General features: G+C 33.6%; 4 non-coding genes across 4 annotated transcripts; all 4 read right to left on the bottom strand.

The window, feature by feature from the left end:
* Nucleotides 1–1,830: 1,830 nt before the first annotated feature.
* Nucleotides 1,831–1,903, bottom strand: TRNAA-AGC (transfer RNA alanine (anticodon AGC)). The gene has a single exon. It is a non-coding gene; the product is annotated as a tRNA-Ala (tRNA).
* A 5,598-nt stretch (nucleotides 1,904–7,501) lies between these two features.
* On the bottom strand, nucleotides 7,502–7,574 carry TRNAA-AGC (transfer RNA alanine (anticodon AGC)). The gene has a single exon. It is a non-coding gene; the product is annotated as a tRNA-Ala (tRNA).
* Nucleotides 7,575–9,076: 1,502 nt separating this feature from the next.
* Nucleotides 9,077–9,149, bottom strand: TRNAA-AGC (transfer RNA alanine (anticodon AGC)). Its single transcript has one exon. It is a non-coding gene; the product is annotated as a tRNA-Ala (tRNA).
* A 2,261-nt stretch (nucleotides 9,150–11,410) lies between these two features.
* TRNAA-AGC (transfer RNA alanine (anticodon AGC)) lies at nucleotides 11,411–11,483 on the bottom strand. Its single transcript has one exon. It is a non-coding gene; the product is annotated as a tRNA-Ala (tRNA).
* Nucleotides 11,484–22,125: the final 10,642 nt, after the last annotated feature.

The following is a 22,125-nucleotide window of genomic DNA, read 5'->3' as shown; positions in this document are numbered from 1 at the left end:
AAAATTTATTTGAATTGAATAAATATTTCTTTATTTATTTTATTAAATAATGTATACATTTCTTTATTTATTTTATTAAATAATTTTTACATATTTCTTTATTTATTTTATTAAACAATTTATACATTTCTTTATTTATTTTATTAAATAATTTATACATTTCCTTATTTATTTTATTAAATAATTTATACATTTCTTTATTTATTTTATTAAATAATTTATACACATCTTTATTTATTTTATTAAATAATTTATACATTTCTTTATTTATTTTATTAAATAATTTATACATTTCTTTATTTATTTTATTAAATAATTTATACATTACTTTATTTAGGTCACGAAGTATCTTATATCTTCTATTATTAAATTTTAGAATTTTAAATAGTTATTTATAACTAGTTTAAGGGCTGAAAAAGGCCATTTTGGAGCATGTTAACACACGATTTATTCGGAGAGACGCATGTGGATAACTATAATTCTTCCCACGTTTATTCGTAAACGTTACAATTAGGCCATTTATTATTTTTTTAAGTTTCCCATCGCAACCTTTGGAGAAAGTTGTGTTTCAAAATTTAGAAATTAATAACTAAATTCCTAGCTAAAATTTGGATAGAAATAACTGTAGCAGAATAGTCCTAACGTTGCGCAAACTAGTGTTACCATTTGATATACCTAATTTGCACACATAATTTTAATAATAAACAATATTAAGTTAATCTAATTGGTACCAGTAATCACTAGAGCACACAAAAAAATTCTAAGATAAATACCTTTCGAACAAAAAAAAACATATTTATTGATAAAGATAAATTTATAATTTTAAAGATTATATATTTTTTGAAGAGAGTCTTTCATTTAGGAGATAAAATACGTGTAAAAATATTGAAACCTTTTTATCCAAAAATAAGTTACTTTTTTCTTTCAGATAACTTTATTTACTTTTAATTTGCATTTGTAAATTAGTTTTACGCAATTTATTAAACATTCCTTTCATTGCTGGCTAATACAATTTTTAGCCAAATATGGCGGTTTTAGCTTAGCTTTTCTATAATATTCTCTAAATTTTAAACCCAAATTTTATCCTAAGGTTGCGAGAGGAGACTTGAAAAAGCTATTAAATTGACTAATTGTAACGTTTACTAATAAACGTCGGAACAATTATATTGTCTATTGAAATAAATCGCGTGTTGACATGCTCAAAAATGGCTTTTTCCAACACTTAAACTAGTTGTAACTTTGGTTTGAAATAACTTATGACTGTGAATGTTTTCAACGTTCTTAGTTTGCTGAGATCTATCGAATGACACCATCCCTGTGCTGCTTCAGGGAAAGTCACTGTCCATTATTTCCTTATTACCAAAATATAAATATTATTCGTAACGGATCATTTTTTAATTTTGGAAAACATTTGGGATTTTTGAAACACTGCGCATTTGCTGATTTTTCAAAAGACATTTTTGAAATACGTCAAATATATAACAATAAGTTTTGTAAATTAAAATCCGACCAATAATTGTAGTATTTCACAAACCATATTTCCAGAGCTCAAGAAAGAAACTATAGTAAATTTCAGGCGGTAGAAGTGGTTATTAATTTTTATCAAATTGAATACTTTACATTTAATATTAATCAGTTATTTAAATCATTTAAAAAAAATTGGAGGCGCCGGGCATCGATCAATAATTGTAGTATTTCACAAACCATATTTCCAGAGCTCAAGAAAGAAACTATAGTAAATTTCAGGCGGTAGAAGTGGTTATTAATTTTTATCAAATTGAATACTTTACATTTAATATTAATCAGTTATTTAAATCATTTAAAAAAAATTGGAGGCGCCGGGCATCGATCCCGGTACCTCTCGCATGCTAAGCGAGCGCTCTACCATCTGAGCTACGCCCCCGATGGAAGTCTGATGGTAATGTAAAGTTTCAAAAAAAAGTTTGACCCATAAACGAAAAAACACGTTTCGCCCTAAGTCAACTTGTTTCAATATCCATTTTATTTCCTATTACGGGAGCCGTAGATTAACTTCTCCCTGAGCACTGGTGCATAGCGGTGGAGGAGAACTGTGAAGAACATTCTGATCCACTGGGACAGATGGAGACATTTTGACTAAGTGAAAACATCGCGGCTAATCCACCACCCCCGAGCATGGTTTCTCTTCTGGCCCTCTACGGAAACGGGCCCTTCAATCGCTATATACTGACCAAGTCTGACCATGACCAAGACTATACTGTACGTTAAGACTGTACCAATAATAAGTTCTATGGTGCTTAATTTAATTTAATTTACTTCAGTTAATGCTCTGTTAAAAATAAAGCTTTATAAAATGACTAAACTTGAACTTTTAATTTATTTCGAAACATTTAGGTACTACTATTTATATAATAGATCAATTCTTTATAGGTCTAATAGTTTATTTTAGACCCATTTTACTCTTTTATGTTGAATACAATACCTTTTGAGGTATTGAAAGGTAAGTAGCTCTAAGACTAAACCTTTTCCAGTCCTAGTGGTAAAGGTATAAAAACGTTAAGTTCTTACATTTGGTCCTTTTGAATACCCATTTAATTCCCTTAAACGAAGAAAAATATTATATGTACCAATTTCGAGACTAGCATTTGAATACTACGTTATTTCCCTTTTTAATATATTCTTTAAAATAACACAATGCGAAGATATTCCAATCACCTGGAATATTTAACTGCAGTTAAATCTTTTAATGTTTGATTCAAGATTTTAAAATATAGGTGATATTGATTAAGGCGTCAAACTATGAGTACCCAAATAGGGTCAAAACGAAGTTATTACTCGCGTTTTGCTACCCCAGCGTAATCCAGGTACGTTAACGTTTTATATAGTGAGTAATTAAAGAATTTTAATCAATAAGTGTGTATAAAGTACTGCAAATAAAGTTTAAAAAGGCTTTAAATTGGAGAGCAGAGGTCTAAATTAAACCTTTATTTCTAACAGTGTGGTATTATCTTATTAGTTTACCACGAAAAAGTCATAACACTAAATTACGCTTTAAATATGTAAATACACTTTTTTGTAACCGAGACGCTTGCCACCCCCCGGATTCAAAAGGGGTATGTTCAATAAATATTAATTCATTGGTTCATAGTGTGTTGAGAAATTCTACAGGCGATATAATATGGTCCTCACGAAAAATAGCTCTGCGTTGCAAGCTAGCTCTCCCAGAGCTATACCCAGATTTTTCAAATGACACTGGTTGCATTTAAGCTACTTGTTTTCTTCTAAAGCATTGCCTTTAATACAGAACTTCGAAGTTTGACCGTTGGTAACCCTTTTGGGTTTTAGTTTCGTACAGGGAAACGCTTAAAAAAAAGTTTACTCATTTCTCAAGCCCTATTTCCAAAACTCGCCAGGGAAACTAGTAAAATTGGAACTACGGAATGGACTTTTCCTATTTCTCAAAATGAAATTTAGTAAACCAAAATATTTTAATATGACGTAAACAAAATATGTTTCATATTATTCTTAAACGACCACACTGGTGTTTAAATTAACCGCTTCCCGCTTCGGAAATATGGTGGAAAATCCCTAAATATGATTGGCCAGATCATGATTTTATCCTGATTTAATATCTAAATATATTACTCATAGGGACGTACCTACGTAATTAATTAAAGCCCGTGCATGCTCGGGAAAAAAATTAATTATTTAGTCTTTCGAATTCACCGCAAATTCCCGCTAGGTGCGCATGTACGTCGAATCTACTGCTCAGGCCTTGTCTATAGCATAGGCAATGGTGGTTAAATCACGTAGGCTATACGGCCGGTAGTGGCTGAATCGCAGTTTCGTGGGACAGCGTTTAAAGAATCCAACTAATTTTTAAAGTATTTTGTTTTTTTTTATAAATCTCAATATTTATATTACATTATTTTAAAATAGAAATATTAGTTAACCTTGAGAAAAACTAATAAATTACGAAAAACTCTTGAGTACATTACTATTTTAATTACTTAAAATATCCTAGTCGTGATGTATATACTAACATCATCCAACGTTTAACATATTTCTAGTCATTCTGGATATTTATTAACAATATAAAAAAAGGAAAAAAAATCATTTTAAAAAGAACAATAAACCAATTCAAGTTTCTACAATTTGATGTCAAAAAACATCCGCAAGGAAAACTTATTACGTTGGAAGACAATCGAGTAAATTATATATATTTCAAATTAGTAAAAGTTCACCATCGTTATCTAAATTTAATTTTCTTAATTTTTTTATGAGAATTCTTTGTAAGTATGTTTTTCATTGTATAATTTTTTTTATTGCTGAAATCGATAATATGACCTGATTTAAATGTATGTTGTGTTAAACTATTATTTAGGTCTATGTTTTTTATCCTTTTAATCTAGTTTGTACGGGGAGGCTATTTTGTAAAAATTAAAAATGACAAAAAATCATGATTCGTCAAAAATGACAATGCGCGTGTGTAGAAGAGGCTGCTATCGGTATTAAGTTTAATAATGTCCTTATTAATAATATTTTTAGTTGGTTTTTAAAGAACTACCTCTTTTATAAACTACGTTTACATTTATCTTTTTAAATTTACGTACTAATACATTGTTAGAGTTGCCTAAATATGGTAATTTTAGGTAAACACATTCTTATGTTTATTTTTACAAGCATGAACATTCGAATTTAAACTTGAATTCTGGATGAAGCTATTTGGATTTATTAATACGTTTATGCATATTTATTGCTAAATTAAATTGAAATTTTAAAAAGTTGGAAAGAGCGATAATTTAGAAATCTACCTGCATGGGTAGTTTTGTTTATATAACCTAGTTTTTAATTTTAATTAGTATTAATGATTTGAATTTTTATTAAATTTATAATATGGTTAAATTATACTTTTAGAGTTAATTGAACTTAGGGTATTTAATATATAAATAATAATCAGCTAGGCTAATACCCAAGGCACCACCTTAGGCCTAAATCATCAAGCGACTTTTGAAGCCATTAATTCAGGTGGCCGGGTTACAATGCGTAGGAGGGTGGTGGCAAGCCCTTCATGCCACGCGAGCCAACAGCTCCCTACACTCACTAACATTAATAGAGAACCGAAGTCACAGAACATTGTTGACATAATTACTATTAGTATTATGGTCCTTTAAAAACATGTTTTCCAAGTTTTTCAAGTAAAAATTGTCTAATATTGGGGATAATGGTCCACCAATGAGGTAGAATAAATAGAGATCCAAATCCGCCTTCCAGGACCTACCGTTTCGCGGGACAGTATTTGTTGTGTTGGAGAGTTAGGCCTTGTAAATGAACTTAATAAAATCGTGTTGGCTCCATCTATCGTGTTATTGGAGAACTAAACCTTAATATATTTGGCAAAAGTGTCTAGAAACAGATGGCACCAGCTAATTAGTCTATTATTATGCATAACTAATTGGAATCATTTATTAATTACGTCTTCACTATTTTTTGAGTTAACCTATATCTATGGTTTAAAGTTGTATATTTAGGCAATTTTTACAAGTAAAACCTTTCGAAATTTTTAGCCAAGGCTTAAGAAATTTTTATTTTTTATGTGATTCTAAATAGTTCGTAGTTTTATTTAGAGTTGTTAGTTTTCCGCAAATCGGAAAAATAAAAAACTGAAACATAAATTACTTTTTGAGGGTTTTTAATGTTTTGTGATACTAGTTGAGAGGTTTAGTTTTATTATTATTTTTTTCGGAAAAAACTTTCCTCGTAAACTTTTCCGACTTACAATTTACAACTCTAGTTTTATTTGTAAAAATGGACAAATAGATATAGGCCAACTAGTATTTCGATTTTGAAATAATGTAATATAAATATTGAGATTTATAAAAAAAATATTTAGAAATAGATTTGTTGCGTAATATTACGTGTACTTCACGATTTAGACAAAATAATGTTAAACGGCAGAATTATCTCTTTATATAAAATACGAGAGGTCACGTGATTCATCGTGCAGTTAGAGAGCGCGCGAATATTTTCGTTTTTGTTGAGCTCGCGCGAAAACGCACGAGACCCTCTACACGGAATTATTAGGAAGCGCGCGCTCCAAAAAATAACACTTTTTATACGTATGCGTATATATTATTTTATAGAAAGAGCTATTATATAATTAGTACAGGGTAGATAAGCATTTTTTGGTCAAAGAAGGGAAAATAATATGCTGTTTCTGAAAATTTCAGAAATTAAAAGTGTTGTGGTCCTACATCATCCCCCAAAAGTCCCCAAGAATCCGAAGCCGGCTTTCACCGCCATCTTGGAACGCGCGCGCTAAACCGGAAGTAGTCGTAACTTTTGAACTACTTAACCGATTTTGATGAAACCGGTCTCAAAATGCGTCTTCGGATCTTAGTAATATGATAGAATAATAATAATTTTACCGATTTAAAGTTAATCATTTTAATTAAAATTAATTTTAAAATAATTTTCGACTTAAAACTATAGATTTTGATAAAAAAAAAGTAACAAAATATATTTCTGAAAATTGTTTTCAAAATAATTTCATAATAGCCTCGTTGTGCTAAAAATAAAAATGTTTTAGTTTTTTATATCGGTCAAATACAATTCAACTTATTAAGCGGTATTTAACACCCCACCACGGAAACAAAATTCAAATTTTATAGTACATACCTTATAAATAAAATACCAAATCACCCCGCCAGTTGGGCTACATTTTAAAATTCTTTCGGTCGAATGGGATTCGGTGGAATGGGATTCGGTCGAATGGGATTTCGGTCGAATGGGAATAAACGATCTTTATACCCCGACAGAATATTTATCTTTGTTTTATTACACTTCTTTTGTATAAAGGATCCGATTTGTCGGTTAGCTAGGAAAATTCACTTTTCTCGTTTATTTTCGCGACTAAAGAATGCGTGGATTTTTCATAAAAACCGCGAGACGCGCATTTATACAAAATAAATTCGGCAAATATAGTTCTGCTTTTATTTACAGAGGGAAACGCTATGCGTGGTCGTTCTTTTTATCTATAAGATAATTTACCCCCCTGAATGGCTACTTGCGTTGCCCTTTATGTTTAATTTACGCGTACATTATAATAGCAACAAAGCGTAATTGTTAATACTGGAAAAAGCTATGGTAAAAAAAATGATATTTCGGCGGCTTATTACAAAGAAAGCGGCCCGTTTCATGGTTCCTACCGACTCCCACGAAAAAAAAGTAAACATCGCCACGTGCTATTTCCACATGTGGTAAATGCCACTTTTGTAATTCTCATTTCAAATAGAACTTTCCTTTTTAAATTAGATAGTTTTAGCAAATCATAAGCTAGGCGTATACCTAAACGTCTACGTTAGACTTTTGCTTCTATTCAAACGTCAAGATGAGACGGAAACGTTCGCTTACACGCCTAGTTAATTTAGTGCTAAAATTGATCAAGTAGAAGAAATTACTTAATATTTTTCATTTGATTTTGTAAATGTGTAAATTAAATAAATAAAATATCGTCAAAAAGTGGAGGCGCCGGGCATCGATCCCGGTACCTCTCGCATGCTAAGCGAGCGCTCTACCATCTGAGCTACGCCCCCGATGTAGACTTTACAGTAATGTTTCGTTTTAAAAGAAAGTTTGACCCACAAAAGAAAAAACACGTTTCGGCCTAAGCCAACTTGTTTCTTTATTTCCTGTTACGGGATCCGTAGTGCTGACCAAACCCAGTAGATTAACTTCTCCCTGAGCACTGTTGTACCCGCGAATCCAGTAAATGGTTTCCCCCCCCCCCCTGTTATAAAAGGGATTTGTATTTTAAAGATAAAATAAATATTCATTCATTCACTCCTGTGAATCCATATTTAAATGGTTTCCCCCCAATATGGAGCCAAAACTTTAAAAGTACAGTAAATTACTTTACTGCGCGAGTAAAAATGTTTTGTAATTTAGCTCAACTTTTCTCGCGGTCTCAAATGCGGCTCTGTTAAAGATTAGTCGTAGTATGACCGCACGAAAAAATCTATTTCTAGATTTTTGTTAAATAAAATTCTTCGGAAAACGGGCTGTTATCATCTTTAAATGTGATGGGACAGATTTGCCATCACAAGGTGATTTCCATGAAATTACATCACAGATTATTCAAACGACGTGTGGCACTTTTAGCAAATTGTTTTCTTGAACTTGAAAATGGGTTGCTTTTGGTCCATTATTTTTAATATATTCCTATAGAAATTCGAATTTTAACCTTTGCTAACTATTTTTGGGTGATAAATTAAATTCTTTGGAAATAGTTTACTCATAGACTAAGACATTTGTAATGGTATACGAGAATCTGTGTACGCTGTTTCCCTGAATACCAGTGTAATTATTTTTGAGATTGCAAAAGGTATTAGTAATACCAGTTGAATATAATATTAGTGTGTGAGAGTGGTCAGCTAGGCTAATAATACCCGAGGCATCTAGGGACTTTTAATGCCTTAAACAGGTGGCCGGGTCACAATGCGTAGGAGGGTTGTAGCCCGTGAGCCAACAGCTCCCTACACGAACTATTACCGTTAACATCTACAAATTTTTATGGAAAGGGGAAACCGAAGAATTCGGAGGAAAACCGCTTTAATCAGTGGGGAGAGAACTTGCAAACTCGACGCAAAAGGAGTGGTTTCGAGTTTTTACCCAGTGCCACCAGCTGGGATCGAACCTGGCTCCTCTTGCTGGAGTTTAGGAGCCTGCTGAGGCCGTGTGTGATCATTTTAGAAACGGTTCTTAGTAAAAATTTCACACACGAAAGTAACTGATAGACGTAATCATAAAGATATGGTGCTCCCCGATGGCTGTTGTGTGTTCTCTCTGCGGAGATCAAATCCTGTTCAAATCGTAAGCAAGATATTACTAAATATGTATCAGTTAATGCTTAGATTAGATAAGTTAATATTATGAAATTAAAATTGAACTTATACAATCGTTAGTTTGATATTTCTATATCATTTTTGATTTTTACTGAATAGCCTTCATGTTCAAGTCATACGCGAGTAAATACTAAATATTTTATCAATTAATTGTTTACATGTTTAGATTATTTAAGTAAAATATCATCAAAAAGTGGAGGCGCCGGGCATCGATCCCGGTACCTCTCGCATGCTAAGCGAGCGCTCTACCATCTGAGCTACGCCCCCGATACACTTTCGAAGTTTAATATCCCTTTTTCACAAATGTCTGACCCATAAACGAAAAAAACACGTTTCGCCCTAAGCCAACTTGTTTCAATATCCAGTTTATTTCCTTAGTGTGGGCCAAAACCCGAAAATTAACTTCTCCCTGAGCACCGGTGCATGGCGCTTAGAACACTTCTACAGGCGTTATGGTCCGTATGATTTCCGTAAAGGTATTTTAGTCAAATAACGCAATATTAGATTAGAATTGGGTTAGATATAATGACACTAATATGTTGTAATAGCACGCTAAGCGGTAACTCTACCACCTGCGCTACGCCCACGTTGATAATTAATCATCATGTGACAGTAGGAAGAAACACTTTTTGAGGTATTGTTAAAGATCCACACGACGACTTGAATTTTACTAGTGAATTTACGGGAAAAATGAAATGCGGAAAATTTCCCACAAATCGGAAATATAAAATTACTTTTTAAGGGTTTTACGTATCCGACATAAGCTTAAGAAATCCAATAAAACGAATCCAATATACATATAACACTTTATGTAAAAATCTAGAATTCTCAGAAGTAAATAAGGACAATTTTAAAAAAGTGTTGCACAAAGCTTAATCAATTAATCAATTAATGTTTCTTCTAAAAAGAAAATGTATATATATATAATTGTGTAACGTTGTACTAAAAATTTAAAAATTTAATTTGTTTTTATGAATTGAAATGTAAACGCGTCACCGTGGAAAATTAAAATTAAAAGTATAATCTTGTATTCTTTTTGTTGTTCTACTGTATTAAAATTAGTTAAAAAATTAAAATACCACTGTTGCATTTTCACTATGCAACAGTGGTATTTAAATTTTTAAACTTATAACCTTGTAAATATATTTTCTTTTACAAAAGGGAAAAAAAAAGAAAAATCTTTTAACTCTTTTAAGACTTCTGACAAAGTGTTTGTAAATATATGCAAAAGTGTTTTTAACTCTATAATTATCTTTACCTCATTGTACCAAACTAAAAAAAAAATATGTAAATATATGTAAAGTGTTTTTAAACCTTAAATAATTCAAATAAAAAGAGAAACAATAATATAAAAATAAAAAAACCTGTAATGTTGTAAAAAGCGCCTCTTGGCATTTTACATTGCAGGAAATAAAATTTATTTGAATTGAATAAATATTTCTTTATTTATCTTATTCAATAATTTATACATTTCTCTATTTACCTTATTCAATAATTTATACATTTCTTTATTTATTTTATTAAATAATTTATACATTTCTTTATTTATTTTATTAAATAATTTATACATTTCTTTATTTATTTTATTAAATAATTTATACATTTCTTTATTTATTTTATTAAATAATTTATACATTTCTTTATTTATTTTATTAAATAATTTATACATTTCTTTATTTATTTTATTAAATAATTTATACATTTATTTATTTATTTTATTAAATAATGTATACATTTCTTTATTTATTTTATTAAATAATTTTTACATTTCTTTATTTATTTTATTAAATAATTTATACATTTCTTTATTATTTTATTAAATAATTTATACATTTCTTTATTTATTATATTAAATAATTTATACATTTCTTTATTTATTTTATTAAATAATTTATACATTTCTTTATTTATTTTATTAAATAATTTATACATTTCTTTATTTATTTTATTAAATAATTTATACATTTCTTTATTTATTTTATTAAATAATTTATACATTTCTTTATTTATTTTATTAAATAATTTATACATTTCTTTATTTATTTTATTAAATAATTTATACATTACTTTATTTAGGTCACGAAGTATCTTGTATCTTCTATTATTAAATTTTAGAATTTTAAATAGTTATTTATAACTAGTTTAAGGGCTGAAAAAGGCCATTTTGGAGCATTTTAACACACGATTTATTCGGAGAGACGCATGTGGATAACTATAATTCTTCCCACGTTTATTCGTATTATTTCCTTATTACCAAAATATAAATATTATTCGTAACGGATCATTTTTTAATTTTGGAAAACATTTGGGATTTTTGAAACACTGCGCATTTGCTGATTTTTCAAAAGACATTTTTGAAATACCTCAAATATATAACAATAAGTTTGTAGTATTTCACAAACCATATTTCCAGAGCTCAAGAAAGAAACTATAGTAAATTTCAGGCGGTAGAAGTGGTTATTAATTTTTATCAAATTGAATACTTTACATTTAATATTAATCAGTTATTTAAATCATTTAAAAAAAATTGGAGGCGCCGGGCATCGATCCCGGTACCTCTCGCATGCTAAGCGAGCGCTCTACCATCTGAGCTACGCCCCCGTTTTCTTTCCGCTCCTTAAAACACCCAATATCTTCGGAGAATGTTTGACCCAAAAACAGAAAAACTAGTTTTGATGAATTTATTTCCAAAAGTTTCCCTTTACGATAACAATAAACAGGTTAAGCCACGCCTTAACAACGAGTAGGTAAAACTTGGAGCTGAATGTAGACGAAGCTTTATCGTGTACAAACTAGCTTCGTACAAGTTTGCCCTACACGTTTTCGAGTTGTTACTTAAAATTTTAATTATCAGTAGCGTAGCGAGGATTTTGCTTCGAAGGGGGGGGGGGACCAAAAATGAATAAAATAAGAATTTACAAAGATTTTAGATAGATTTGGAAATTTGGAAAATTGAAATTGGCCAAAACGAATACAACTCCTTCCACTGGTCAGAGGGGTTTTCCCCCAGATCTTCGGTTTCCCCTTTCCATAAAAACTTGTATAGGTTAGCGGTAATAGTGAGCTGTTGGCTCGCGTGTCATGAAGGGCTTTCCACCACCCTCCTAAGCATCGCTACCTAAAAGTCACTCGATGACTTGGGCCTAAGGCGAGGGGCTGACCACTATCCGTAATCGATTACACATTTAGCACTACCAAAAGCTGTCCTCGCTGTAATCGGTGTACAGAATTTGAGGAAGTGGCTAGCCCCTCGGCCTAAGGTTGTGCCTGGGAGGATGATGATTATTATTATTAATATTATTTATAATTAATTTGACCTACACAAAATCATAATATTACCCCAATTTACGCTAGAAGAACAGTGCAGCTATCCAATACGCACCAAATATTCTTTTGTAAAAAGCCAGCGAAATAAAACTGATAGCCAGCGTGGATCCTGCTCTATATTTATATTATATTCAGTAGCATAAATGCGGCAGTCGTTCAGTGGTTAAAAAATATATCTCCCACCCCTTCGGTTCGGTCCCCAGCGTCACCTACCGGGTTTATTTGACAACAATAGAACGCGGGTTCGTAGGCACGCGCCATCTGGTGTAGGCAGCCAAGTATCACCCCTCAACCCCGCCCCCCTTGCGGACCCTAGCGGGGGAAAAAGTTGGAGATTTACACCTTTCCATGCCTTAAATCCAAAGCTAAAAAAAACGGTTTTGTTTAAAATTCTTTTTAAGGTGCACTAAACGTAATAAAGTTCTGGTATTCAAACATGTCAAGTTTTATTACGAGTTTGTTTTTATCCAAAGGGGGTATTGGGTCTGGGGGCCCGGTTGACTACGTCGCGTTGTCTACCCCTCGCGTCTATTACGTAAACTGGGTATAATAAATTATCCCTCAAACTGTTACATGTTTAAGTATAATATTGACTCGGGGTTCTATTATGGCGACCACAATGCGGCCTTCCAGGTACTGATCAGTTCTAATGGGCGGCCCGAAGGTACCTATTGACATCTGGTGGATTTTTTTTAGAAAATGAATTAATTTCTGTCAAATATTAAATATGGGTGGAATAATATCCATAAATTTGAGATTTTATTGAATATTACATGAATTTGCTTTAAAGCTCTGCAGTAAATGGTTTGCAGATGTTATTCCTAATACACGTTTAACTAATCTGCTTTATGATTTTATTGAAATATAATAATTTGATAAGCGACTGTTTTCCCAATTAGAAACGTAGCGGCCAACGTGATAAGTTCCTGAACTGCGGATTTTCATCTGCTAAGTATAGGCGATAAATCATAAATTAATTTTAAATAAATAAGTCATAATAAAACTAGTTTCATTGATAGAATTTAACTTAGCTTTTTTCCCATAGTTTACGAAAATATATGAATAAAATTTTCGTTCCTTCAGTGGCGTAGCAAACGGGGGGGGGGGAGGATTAGGAATATCGAAATAACGACGGATACTAAAGATCTCTATAATTATGTGTTAACTCCGTAACTTCCGTCAAGATGGCGGATATCACAATTGCGTGACATTTATTATCCCCCTGTACGTGTAAAGTATATTTGTCAAGTTTCAATTGTCTGTTTTACTTTATGAAGTCCGGGCGCAATAGAACTTTCTATAAATTCCTAGCTAACCAGGCCAAACACTTTCACCAACAACACATAGCACTATTTCAGTTGGACTTTCAAACTTATTTATTCTTTGGTTTTTAAAAATCTGCTTATGTTTAGTCCTATTTAGTTGGTATTAACTGAAGCGTCATTCAAAAAGTCGGTTTTCAAAATATAGCTTAGGTAGCCTAGATGACTATAGTATATTTAACTGAACTTTTTACAAAATCAATGAGATATAGTTAATTAACAATTTATAATGGTTTTTATAAAACTATAACCGTTAAATGAGTAGGATTTTGATCAAAAATCTACTTTTTATCCAGACAACTAACAAGGAGACGACCCGAGGTGTAACGCACCGATTTAGTTCAAACTCGGGGGTTTGGTAGACCTTCGTGTAACTTGAAAAACCCTAAAGGTAATTTATTCAATGGGCAACCGTTTTGCCATGGCAACCGAAAATGTTTTTGACAACATAAAATTGAAATTTTCCAATAGGCGCTTAAATAAAACATCTTCCCAGAAATTGCCAAGAAGTAATATTTCCGACAGCCAGGACTCATAAGTTATTATTTATATAATGCTTGGTGAAATATTAGAAAGCCAGAAACTTTCTCGAACGTAACATCAGTTTTTTGCTAAGCCTTAACATGCCAAAAAAGTTACCTGGTTAAAAGGAAACACTTGTTGCATACCGTACTGCAAAAGTAATACGTTTAGTTCTAAAGGAATGAGTTTTCATCTTTTTCCAAAAGATAATTTTATACGAAATGAATTAACTCTGCCTCCACGAGAAGCTTTAAAATTGCCTGGAATTATAAAAATATTACATATAATTTTAATTATTTATACCGTAAGAGGATGATAATAATAATAATATTATCTTCTTATACTTAGTTTTAAAAACATTATATATGTTACCTTAAAATATGTTATCGAAAATAAACATTAGTATGTGAGCCGACGCGTTTCTTATCTGACGCAAAATTCTCACGAGGGCAAAAACGCGTCTCCAATTGGCTTAAATATGACTTTGTGGCTAGCCATCCTAACCGTTTAACCGACCGACCGGAAATAGCTCCTTCCCAGAAGAATTTGGAGAGGGGAGTAGAAACCGAGTATCTTTTATTGAAGCGTCCATTGAAAATAACATGGGAATCTGACCAATTTTAAGGGTTCCCTCTGTAAACATTTTGTATTTATATTTTCAAAAATTTAAGTATTTTACAGGGGATAACCCTTAAAATTGTTCATATTCCCATGTTATTTTCAATGGGGAAAATTCCATTTTGGGTTGTCAAAAACATTTTTGGTTGCCATGGCAAAACGGTTGCCCATTGAATAAATTCCCTTCAGGGTTTTTCAAGGTACATGAAGCTCTACCAAACCCCCGAGTTTGAACAAAATCGGTGCGTTACAACTCGGGTCGTCTCCTTGTAAGTTGGCAGGTTTGCAAGAGATTCCTGTTTTGAGCCTCCCTGGTTCATGAAAAACTGAAAAATCGGGCCAAACCTTCTGCCTCTCTATACACAAAAGTAAATAATTAAATAAGTAGTATTTTATAGAATGGTCTTAAAGATGTCACCTTTTTTTATATATAAATTATGACCACGTTTGACCAGTGTTGACCAATTTCACATGAGAGGATTCAATGGAATTTTTAAGTTTCGTTTCGGACTAGTTTTAGACTATTAGTTTTATCCTATTTAATTTTAAATTCAATTTTAAATTTCCACAATAAACTTTTAGTTTTTTAGCTTATGATTTAATATATTTATTATTTATTATTTATTATTTATTTATTACACATGATGCTAAAATTAAATTATAAAATTAACATTTTGTATTATAACTGAAACATTTGGTATTATAACTGAAACATTTTGTATTATAACTGAAACATTTTGTATTATAACTGAAACATTTTGTATTATAACTGAAACATTTTGTATTATAACTGAAACATTTTGTATTATAACTGAAACATTTTGTATTATAACCTAAACATTTTTTATTATAACTTAAACATTTTGTATTATAACTTAACCATTTTGTATTAAACCTTTTTTAAATATAGAAAAAGTAAAATTAACTCTAGCAAACGCATTTTAATTTATTTATGGACATTATAGTTTGGGTAAAAACGTTTAATTTTACGTTTTAACCAATTTAAAAACATATATAATACGAATTTCGTCACTGAATTTCTTATTTCTAGGAACGGGTAACCATAGAAAGTATAACAGAGGAATAGTAACTTTAACTTTGGTAAGATTTTAAAATGTATCTCGAGGTTCTGACGCTAGGGGTTTGATCGTCAGGCGAAAGTCTGTAACAAATGTTTTTCAACATCTCATTTATATTATCACCAATGTCCCGACATTTGGGTAATGGTAAAAAAACTAAATGTTTTGAACACTAAATTTTTGAAAAAGGTATATAATTTCCAAACCTATGCTAATTTTGGTTACTTTTGGGTAAGTCTCGGGCTTGATTCTTAAGTCATTTTTATAACATCGTGTTTTAGTGGATATAGGGCATCTTTCAACGTTCTCTTTATTTCTCTGCGGGAAAAAAGTACAATAATAGTTCACCAGATGACGTATTAAACGTTAAAAAGTAGTACATTACACGTCGAGAGTATAGACGTAATCGGCGACAGCTCCCCCTATTGACAAATGACTGTACTATTGTTACCGAATGGGTCTATGCCATATAAATTAAAGCGGGAAAAACTAGCAAAAAACACTTTATAAGGCCAGAGAGGCCTTTTTTGTGTGTGTTGAACGAACACTATCGAACTGAAGGCAGTAGGGAGGTGTAGATTAATGGATTTATAGTATATAGAATGTAGAGAAAATGAGGAATTAGAGTTCCTTTCCAATTAAAGATTGGTTTCAGGGCCGTGCAGGGAGGGGGGCAAAGATGACCAAATCCCCCCCCGCGCGAGCATGTTTTTTTAAATCACTTTCCCAGGGGCCCTAAATGTCTCTGCACGGCACTGATTGGTTCAATCCATTGTAACTGTTAAAAAAATGTATCTACGATCACAAGTATATAAGACATAACAATAATAATAATAATCAGCTAGGCTTATACCCAAGGCACCACCTTAGGCCTAAGTCATCGAGCGACTTTTAAAGCCATTAATCCAGGTGGCCGGGTTATCACATATCTTAGCCTAGTATGTAAACATGCAATAGGCAATTGGAAATAAATGTCAAACCGTGTTCGTAAGTGAAATAGCACGAGCCACCATAGTCTTCCTAAGAGATTTCAAGTGTAATCATACATATTTTACTGGTCGTATTGTAATAATAATAATCAGCTAAGCTAATACCACAAAGAACCACACAGGCCTAACTAAGTCCCAAAGAACCACACAGGCCTAACTAAGTCCCAAAGAACCACACAGGCCTAACTAAGCCCCAAAGAACCACACAGGCCTAACTAAGTCCCAAAGAACCACACAGGCCTAACTAAGTCCCAAAAACCACACAGGCCTAACTAAGTCCCAAAGAACCACACAGGCCTAACTAAGTCCCAAAGAACCACACAGGCTTAAGTCAACTATACCAATTATATAAAATATTGTTTTAAAGCACTAATAAATTATGATTTGATTTGATTAGTGACTTTTGAAGCCAATTACTGGTGGCCGAGTTAAATCACGTTGAAGGGTTGGAGCTTGGACGAATAATTACTGGACTCGAAACCTAAGAACAATCCCCTGATCTACAATTTGCATCACCCGTCAGCGCTCCTACCGAGATAATCTCGAAATATTTCTATCCAAATACGAAACACGTGCGTAAAAATGTCAGATGACCCGCATTCCGTCATCTGCTCTGCTATTTTTTAGTAGAACTGAGGCTTTTGTAGTTTTAATAGGCTTTAGATTGTATTGGAATAAAAATGAAAGGGTAATGATTTAATTAATTTAAATACTTTTATGTTTTTGGATATATAGTTTGTGTGAATAGATAGATTAAAATTTTTAAAATGCCCAGTCAAAATGGAAATAAAGGTGTAAGCTTTGACGACAGTTACTAGCTCAAGGTTCTTAAAAAGGGGAACTATAAGGTTGCCTCTATCGCATGGTTTTTTATCAAAATATTACGGGTTTTGCGTTGCTATGTAAAATCGTGACGTCACCCAGATGAGATCGTATTGAAAATCAACGGAGGCTCATCTGGGTGACGTCATCAATTTTAACTCGTACGGATATTTTTTCAAACATCTTCTTGATCGAGACCGCTTGTTACTAGCTAAGAACGCTAAGGCTAACGTCGTCCGCTAATATTGGGCACGTGTTTATTATTTGGATAGAAATCTTTCGAATACTTGGCAAGCGCGCCAGTTGGTTTCGGGTCCAGTAATTATTCGTCCAAGGCTGGAGGGTGGTGGCTCCCTGCACTTACTATTATCGGTACACTCAGAAAGTTTTTATGGGAAGGGGAAACCGAAGAGCCCATGTGAAAACCCTTCTAACCAGCAGGGAGCGAACCTACAAACTCAACGCGGGAGGAGTTTTCACCCAGTGCCACAAGTTGGGATCGAACCTGGCTCCTCTTACTGCGAGGCGAGAGTACTAAACACTCCGCCACCCCACCTCAGAGTCAGTTATTATGCTGCGAAGTTAAAACCAAACTTTGTCGTTGAGTTGTCGTGGACCATTTAGACGTCAGAGATCATAGTGTCTGGCTGTCTTTAAACATTTGGGTTCTATGGGCAGCTGCCAGAGATTACGCGCAATGTCGTTTACCCAGTTCCATCCGGAACTCCGAAAATATCACCTCCGAAGTTACTACGGTACAGATAGCGCCCATCAGCCACCGATAGAGGTCAATTTTTCAATCGGAAAGCTCTCTAAATTCGAATCTAGGGTACGAGGTCTATATTATCTTGGTTGGACTATAAGCACCTTGTAACGTCACGCGTCGAAGTCGAGCCACGGTAGATATAAATGAAAGTTCCTCGATTTCGTCGGTAATCCCTGAAGGCAAACTTGGCAACATATTATAGAGTCATTAGTGAAAGGGCAAAGTTTTGGTATTATGTAATACTGGAGTTGAATAGTTTGGGCAAACTGTCCCCCGTCGCGCGTATTCAGTGGTGTTTCGTGGCCCATTGGGGGGCACCAGCGAGTTCCGCGTAACCGCTGCTGGCCGACACAAAGAGGCGGCTCGCAATCCGAATAGTTAGAGATATATTATATCGAGTCGATACGTGTCTATGGCCACAATAGGGCCGCGCGGAGTTGGCGAGACTCGGGGAAATATTGAATAATTCATTCGGGATCTATATCGGGGACAGTTGGTGGTCCTTCCTCTCCCCGTATATACTCTATATATTATTATATTGTACGATATATAGTGTAGTGCGCCGGGGTGTTTTGTCAACGGTTCTAGTTGGCCTTTCTGTCGTTAGATGGCGCCTTATAATGGCGCGTAACAGTTTATTATTATTGGGCTTTCATTTCTAAAAGCGGATAATTAATGACTCCGGCGCGGCCCAATATGTTGCCCATTGAAAAGTCATTATTCGCGCTCATTTGACGTATTTAGCGAGAGTAGTTGCGCTGTATCTATCTATTCGCCTGATACGATCAACTTACTCTCCGGGTTCCCCCCACTGAGTACCGCGCTCTTTATAAATTAGCCCGTTATTGTTGTCACACTTACGTAGCCCTGCCGATGATGTTCAATTTTAAGTTTAGCCTAATATAAAATGAATATTAAGTAGCCTGTGTTTGGACGATTTTGGTTGTGATAGATTTCACTTATTTCGGGAGAATGACTGCAGGAGCGTAGGAACGTTCTAGAAGTTGGAGGGGGCAAAGAGAAACGAAAAGAGGTCTGGAGAATGGTTTTTAATTTTAAATGGAGTGCAGAGTTGCCAGATGGGCGGTTTTCCGCCCAAATTGGGCTGCTTTGCGGAGGCTGTTGCGGGGAAAAAACCTTTGGGCGGGAGGCGGTTTTTTGGGCTGGTTCCCAAAATTCGAGGCGAAGTAACGGGGTACCGGTTTTCCCCCTTTCAACCCCATCCTTCATAACGGGAATCAACGTTCCTAGAAAATATAAGCTGGACCCAGCTTTGCAAAGTGTGATGTTTTCAATAATTTTCCAAAATTATTTTCAAATAACGCGCCAATTCCCGTTCTATAGCAGAAATTGGTAATTTTTCTTGGGCGGGAATTTGGGCTCTTTTGGGGTTAATCCGATTTTGGCTTGTGCGGGAATTTGGGCTTGTTTTAAAGTTGGTTTGTGCGAGATCTAAAATATTATTCTGGCAACTCTGATGGAGTGTAGCTTCTTCGAATGCATGTTTACTTTTTACTACTATGTAAATTGGCGGGAAAAGACTGAAATTTTAAAATGATAATTTTAGCCATTTGAAGATTTCAACTGAGCAAAATGTTGGAGGGGGCAATAACAATAGTTACCCCTCTAGCCTCTAGGGAGGCGCATTGCCCCCCCCCCCGGTTCCTACGCCCCTGAATGACTGTGTTGAGCTCCTTCACCCTAAAAAAATCAAATCAACGCGGTATCTCATTGGTGGCGTTTTCCTTCCCCCCTAATAAATACAATCTTGATATTAATTACTTATATTTAATTTGCTGAAGTTAATCCGCGACCGAAAACTATCGCTAAGCCCCCTTTGGTTCGCCATTGAAACCTAGTGTTGATGTTCAAAATTCGATAAATAACTTCAGGAGATAGTGTAAAAGATAATAAAGAATTTATTACGTGCGTGGATATATGGTCGTTGTACCCGTGTCGATAAGCAAGGGCTAACTTAATTATAACGGGTGGTTCTATTTATACGAGACAATTAGGCGCAATAAAAAATAAAATAACTTATTTACAAATTATAGATAAACGAGATAAAATGATAAAACTAAAAATAGTTTTGCCTACTCAACACCTAGACGATATTAGTTTTCCTCGTCGTTATTCGTAAATTTGACTTTAGTAGGTGGTTTCTTTTCGCCTGTCCTCGGACGAAAAGTGTACTCTTCCTTCCCTAAAACGTTTTATTCGCCTGTTCCGGGGATGAGAATTACTCCGGCCCATAAACTATTCGCTTGTTCCGGAGTATAGAGTAGTGTCAGTGCTACCTCGCGCAACGTCACCCATGCTTTTTCCTATAGAGAAAAAAACGAGCCTAAAATGGCGGCCATGGCCAAAGCTACGAGGTGATACTACTCTATTAGGGCTACTCATTTTACTCCTTCTGAAAAGGAGGTGTAAAGGAGTAAATTGGATTTTGTCGTCTGCTAGCCAGAATTTATCCGCTAAAAAAGCCACAGGCAGCCATTTTGGAAAAACGTTTTTACTCCGACTCAAACTATTCGCCACCACAGAATCGGAGTAAAATGACGTCATAGCCCTACTCTTCTTACCCTACTCCGAAATCCAACAACAAGCGATAAGAAACCACCTATAAATAATGAAACTCGCATTTTAATATAATTTTTGCATTGCTTGCTTATATTTTAATAGGATTATTTGAGAAAAAACGGTCTTATGACTTTTAAATTTTTCGCAGACGCTAGATTATAGGCGCTACCTCGGAGAAGCGCCGTTACGCCACCTAGACTCGTTTCGGTCGTGACTAGCTTATATTTCCTTTGCAATCCCAAATCTCTATAGAAAGGTTTACCTTTTCAAAACTGGCCGTGTGCAAATAGACAGTTGAGTAATTCCTTGTTGTTATTCGATACCAACCAAACGTTTGATTTACTTCTAAAAGTAACGGCAAAATTTTTAAAAACATTCATTTAATTTTACATATTTAATTCACATATTATTTTATATCTTGATCAGTAATGGTTCTTTAAATATGAAAATTGGTAGTCTTAGATAAAAGAGTGCGCCGATTAACTCAATTAGCTCTTGTGTTTGATATAGGAGATCACATGGAAATACCGAGATTTTACAGCCTATGAAAATTTACAAACTTTAATAATAAGAAGTTTCAAGATAATTTTAGTTTCAAACGTTACCCTAATTTCAAAAATCAAGTAAATCGACTTACGTGTGTTTGGTTTTATTAGAGTTTTTCGAGATTACATTTCAGCCTTATTTTATACAAGAAAAAAATGAAATGGCGCTATATAGTATAGTTTAAAACTTACCATTCTTTATAAATTTTAACAAGAATTCGTAATTAAAGTTTTTCAATATTTCAATTAATTTTTCAAAAACTTAATTTTTGAGATACCTGGTCTTGGCCAGTGGCGTAAATACGCCAACGCACCCAAAAATTGTCACAGGGGTCATTTTCTTATCTAGCATTGGGGCCTAATTTTCCTAGCTATACCAATGGTCTTGGATTTAAGGTAAGTAAGTGGATGTTAGGAAGTTTAAAAGACAGGCTAAGCCCGCGTTTGAAGCTTGTAGGTGAGTGTAGACGTAGCTATATTGGGAACAATCTACACCTCTACACTTTTGATAAATAATTGTGTGGAAAAAACTACAACAGAAATGTATACCTCCTATTTCATATTTGTAACTTTGAGAGCAGGCCTTATATTGACAACCGTACCATATAGGCTACCGAAACCTGGTTCGAGGTTTAACTTTTCATTGTGCACCAGAGCATTATATTATGTTTTT

The sequence above is a fragment of the Leiobunum rupestre genome, chromosome 4 (assembly GCF_980474605.1).
Source record: "Leiobunum rupestre chromosome 4, qqLeiRupe1.1.hap1, whole genome shotgun sequence".
NCBI lineage: Eukaryota > Metazoa > Arthropoda > Arachnida > Opiliones > Sclerosomatidae > Leiobunum > Leiobunum rupestre.
The sequence above is the reverse complement of the archived record's forward strand: the minus strand, read 5'-3'. Positions and strand labels throughout refer to the sequence as shown.